Consider the following 6,072-nt stretch of genomic DNA (forward strand, 5'->3'; position numbering starts at 1 on the left):
TTCTCATTTTTAATTGCCAAGACTGGTGTTAAAAGAAAAAGTCAAGAATAAACATTAAAATGGGAAATGGTGTTTGAAAGATCCTTATCAACTAGCTTCCCTTTCTTGAGTTTGGATTTCACTCTATATAATAGCTCAACCCATGCTGAAAACAAGAAGAAGAGATTGATGGAAGGAAAGGTCTAATAACAAGTTTGCAATAATTTTTTTCTAAATATAAGTATGGGAGTTTTATTTATGGGAGATTCAACCTACTCATCACAGGGCATCAATGCCTATGAACAAAGCTTCTTCAGTAAAATTATTGGATTACCCATATAAATTCAATTTGCATTTAACTCCCAAACTTCCAATGAGAAAAGCAAATGGAATAACTGTTGGAATAAGTCAAAATTGAATAATCAAGTATGTGGCAATGAGTTTGAGTTGTAAACAATGATTAAAGTAGATTTTTCCTCATTCTCTCAATTAGTTGTCATTTCTTTATAGTTTGTTGTCAGTTGGTTTACCATATTTATAGGAAAGTAGTTTTCCTCCAAAATTGTATGAATGAGAATCATTTATGTAATGAAATAACTTGCACAATAGAAGAAATAATATGAAATATTATATAAATGCTTGATAATAGTTGAGAGTAATAGGCCACTTCGAGGGGTCAACCTCCAAATATCTCCACTGAGAACACACTTCACAATACGATGATGAAATAAGACTCACAACATCCTATATATACCTAATTATGCTTAGGTTGAATAGACACAACCCTTCATAACACCTAGGCCAACCTACCTACCTAAATTATAATATAATAATGATAACATGACTTAATTAAGGATTAAGATAGCCACAAGCTAACTATTCATAACTCTATATACAATAATATTCAGGGCGTAACATTCCCACCTCTCGAAAAAAGCATTGTCCTCAATGCTAACTAAGTGTGGATTCTTTTGAATGAACTCCTCATCCTCCCATGTGACCTCTTCAACTAGTAAATTCTTCCACTGGATGAGATACGGAGTCAGGGTTTTGTTCCTCAGCTTCTTTGTGTGTGTTTGAAGAATGCACTCTGGTTCCAAAATTATTCTTCCTTCTTCATCAAGTTCTGGTAGTATTGTTTGAGTAGGAATATTTTGCCCAATTACCTTCTTCAAACAAGGAACATGAAAAATTGGATGTATCTTTGTTGTTGGTATGCAACACTTATTATTTACATGATTTAGCATGGTCCATAATATCTTGGAGACAACTTATTATTCAATTTTTGTTGCTTCATTGAGATTTGTTTATAAGGTTGCAATCTCAAGAAGACCTAGTCCCTAACTTCAAATTTTTTTTCGCTACGATGTTGGTCTACTTGTTGTTTTATTCGATTTTGTGCCATAGCTAAATTCTCCTTGAGTTCTGAAAGTACTTGTTGTTGATGAAGCAAGTGATCCTCTACTACTTCAACTCTTGGTGACAACTTTAATGATGATGTGATGGAAGGAGGATGATATCCATAAAGTGCCAAAAATGGAGACATTTTTTATGAGCTATGAAAAGAAGGATTGTACCACCATTCTGCAAGAGGTAGCCAATCTACCCATTAAGATTGTTTTTCTGAAGTGAAACAATGTAGATATCCTTCCAAACATTTATTGACCACCTCTGTTTGCCCATTTGATTGCAGATGGTATGAAGAACTATGAGCCAATTGAGTACCCAAACATGAGAATAAATCTTTCCAAAAGTGACTAGTAAAGATAGGATCATGATCACTAACAATAACCTTAGGTGTACCATGTAGCTTTTGGATATTCTCCAAGAAAATTGTTCCCACTATACTTGTTGTAAAAGGATGTGATAATGCAATAAAATGTGCATCTTTAGTGAGGCAATCAACTACTACCATGATGACATTATGACCTTTAGATTTGGGGAACCCTGTGATGAAGTCCATGGATACCTCTTCCCAATGTTGGCTAGGAATAGATAAAGGCTACAAGAGACCTAGTGTCTTAATTGTTTCCCCCTTATATTTTTGACAAACCAAACATTCAGCCACAAACTTTTGAATATCACCTTTTAGCCCTTTCAAAAAAAAATCTTGCTTGACCCTATGATATGTCTTCAAAAATCTTGAATGATCACCGATTGGGGACTCATGTAGTTCTTTGAGAATCTTGTGTTTAAGAGTGGAATTCTTGCAGAGATACAAGTGCTCTTTATACCAAAGAATATCCCCCTTTAAACAAAACTTATATGAACTACTAGGGTCATTTTTTATTTGTTGAATGAAATTACTTGTTGCAACATGATTTTTCCACTCTTCTTTGGCTTCTACCACCCAATTTTATTGTAATATTGAAAGGGCATACAATAAGGCTTCATATTTTTCATCCTTCTTGGAAAGTGCATCAGCCACAATATTTTCCTTCCCTTTCTTGTATACAATTTCAAAGTCATATCCTAACATCTTAGTGACCCATTTTTGTTGCTCTTTTGATGATAGTCTTTGTTTCAAAAAATATTAGGCTATCATGATCTATTTTAACCTTGAAGTGTCAACCCATTAAATAAGGCCTCCATTTTTTAACTGCATGAAAGATTGGTAACATTTCCTTCTCGTAAATAGGTTTGAGATGATTTTTACCTTTTACTTGATGACTCTTAAAAAAGCAATTGGTCAACTTTCTTGCATGAGAACTACTCCTATCCCATTTCCAGAAGCATCACATTCCACAATGAATTCCTTGGTGAAGTCAAGAGTAGCAAGCATTGGAGTTGTACAAATAGCCTTCTTCAATTGCTCAAATGATACATTAGCACATTCATTCCAATGAAAAGAATCCTTCTTCAATAGAGTTGTAAGGGGTGTTGTTATACGACCATAATTCTTCACAATCTTCCATAGTATCCTGTCAATCCCAAGAAACCCCTCAACTTCTTAATAGTTTTTGGAATAAGCCATTCCATGATAGCCTTAATTTTGTTAGGGTCCACCTTTACTCCTTCATGTGAAACTATGTGTCCCAAATACTCCACCTCCTTAAGACCAAAAGCACACTTGGATGGCTTAGCATAGAGTTGATGATCTTCGAGTAGTTGTAATGCTTGATCTACATGCTACAAATGTTCTCCCCATGTCTTGTTGCTATAAATTAATATATCATCAAAAAACACTAAGACAAACTTTCTCAAAAACTTCTTTAAAATGGAATTCATCAAATTTTGGAATGTTGATGGTGCATTGGTAAGACTGAATGGCATCACCAAAAATTCATAATGACCTTCATGAGTTCGAAATGTTGTCTTACAAATATCTTCCTCCTTAATCCGAATCGGGTGATAACCTGATCTAAGATCTAACTTAGTAAAATGCATAGCTCCATTTAATTCATCTAGCAAATCATCAATGACTGGAATAGGAAACTTATCTTTAATGGTGTACTTGTTGAGCACTCTATAATCTGGGCACATGCACCAAGTTTCATCCTTCTTACACACCAATACAACAGGTGAGGAGTAAGCACTTTGGTTATGCCTAATAATTCCTGCCTCTAACATTTCTTCAAAAAAAAATCTATCTGACTTTTTTGTACCTTCTAATGTTTGGTGGCTAACTCCCTAGAATTATTTGTATGGCATGGTCATGATCCCTCTTAGGAGGAAGTCCTTTAGGCATATCTCCAAGAATCGTTGAGTGACTATCAATTATTGCCTGTAAATTTGGATGAGTAAGAGCATTAGATTTAGAGACTTCTAATAAACATAGCTGGGCCACAAATCCATTTGCACCTTTCTTAAAAAGATTTTGCATTTGATGAGAGCTTACCATAGGTAGGGATTTTGCCTTCAATCCCCTTAGCTCCACTACCTTTCCTTGAGATTGAAATCGCATGAACAGTTCTTGGAAGTTCATCTTAATTGTTCTCAATGTAGTAAGCCATTGTACTCCCAAAACAATATCTACTACACCCATGGATATCGCATACATTGGGGTATCAAGTTGATAATCTCCCATGAATAATTTGATGCTATGACACATTCGTGAACAACTAATTGTGCCCCCATATGCAATCAAAACCTAAAACTCTGGGGCTAGATATATAAAACAATTTAGAAGAGTTGCCAGCTTATTGTTGATGAAATTATGAGTATTACCTGAGTCAATCAATACTGTTACTTTAGGCTTCTTTAAGAAACCCACTACCTTGAGAGTTTATGGTGCACTAAAACCTGAAAGTGCATGACAAGAAATGATTGGTTGAGAATCATGTGATTCCTCACCTAACTCCCTATCCTCCTCTAATATGAGCTCATCCTCTACTTCCTCACTTGGACCTTCAATATAGAACAATTTCATTTCACTACATTTATGTTCTCGACTATATTTGCTATCACAATTGAAACACAACCTTTTTGCTCTTTTCTCCTCAATTTGTTGTGGAGTCAACATAGTAGGTTGAGGAAGATAAGGTGTTGAATATCCTTTGTCTCTTGTCGCATTAGCCCCTTGCTTTCTAGGAATCAAGAATTTCTCCTCTACCTTGCGTGCCAATATAAAAGACTCATTTACTAAACTAGGACAAAATATGCATACCTCGTGTTGAATGTGATCCTTGAGTATCATTCAAGTTAAGCTCTGTAATTGTATCCACTCTTAAGGATAGATTTTGGAATTTCTTAATATAATCATTAACTGATCCTATTTGTTGAAGCTTAGCAAGTTGGCTAAAGAAATTTTTTGTCACACTAATGCTATATTGTGCTTGGAGTTCTTCTATAAAAATTGACCATGATATAGTGAGACCCTTTTTCCTCCTATGAGTACAAAGCCAACAATACCAAATGAATTGATCTGGTTCTAGATATAAGGAAGCCATCATAACCTTTCATCCATATGGGATTTGATGTACTTCAAAAAAGTTCTCCATTTGATTTATCCATGTTAGAGGATCCTTGCCATCAAATTTGTGCATATCCACCTTTGGAAAAAAATTCCTAGATCCCATAGGATTAATAAAATTTGTGTCATTATTAGTCAACTTGAAGGTTTCACCTTGATTGCTTGAGAGCTCCTTCCTTGTTTCATTCATATAGGTGCTTAGCATGCTTCATATATTTGATATATCTCCTCATAGGTCACACATATCCTTCTTAACCTCTTCCTTGAACTTACTAAGTTTCTCATTGGGATTACTATCCTTTGTTGCTTCCCAATCTTGATCAAAGGATTTCCCCGGTGTGGTAGAATTCTTTTTGCCTCTTGTTGGAGGCCCCGTCATGATGGAAACCAATGTTTTTGAAATAAATCACACAAATGAAATGTAAATTCTCTGATTTTTTTTTTTATTGTAACTTACTTGGGCCAAGAAATCCTTACTCTGAAAAAATCCCCAAAAAAAATTAGCAAATATGCTGCCTAAAGAGAGAATTTTCCCAATTTTACAATATCTTGCTTATTTTTGTTTTTCAATTTCTCCAAGCTTTGAATTTAGGCTCCTCTACTATGTATTGAAAAACCCAATACAAGTTATACTCCATTTCGATAGGATGTGATAGATATGAAGATCTCAAAAAATTGTGTAGAAATAGTAATTTTGCAATAATTTGCTCAAATTTGTTCCAATTCCTCTAAATTTTGGACTATAGCTTCTTTAATATGGTCTTCGAAAACCCTTTAAAAATCTTTGAAAATTTTGCAAACATCTGAAAGTTAAGCTCTTCCCAAAATTGCCCCAATGTTGAGAAAAAATCTTGCCTCTATGGTGCCAAGATCATGCTCTGATACCACTTGTAATGAAATAACTTGCACAATAGAAGAAATAATATGAAATATTATATAAATGCTTGATAATAGCTGAGAGTAATAGGCCACTTTGTGGGGGCAACGACCAAATATCTCCAATGAGAACACACTTCATAATACAATGATGAAATAAGACTCACAACCTCCTATATATACCTAATTATGCTTAGGTTGAATAGACACAACCCTTCATAACACCTAGGCCGACCTACCTACCTAAATTATAATATAATAATGATAACATGATTGACGTAATTAAGGATTAAGATAGCCACAAG

This window comes from Cupressus sempervirens, chromosome 2, assembly GCF_028749045.1.
Source record: "Cupressus sempervirens isolate cs-2001-9-10 chromosome 2, ASM2874904v1, whole genome shotgun sequence".
Classification (NCBI taxonomy): domain Eukaryota; kingdom Viridiplantae; phylum Streptophyta; class Pinopsida; order Cupressales; family Cupressaceae; genus Cupressus; species Cupressus sempervirens.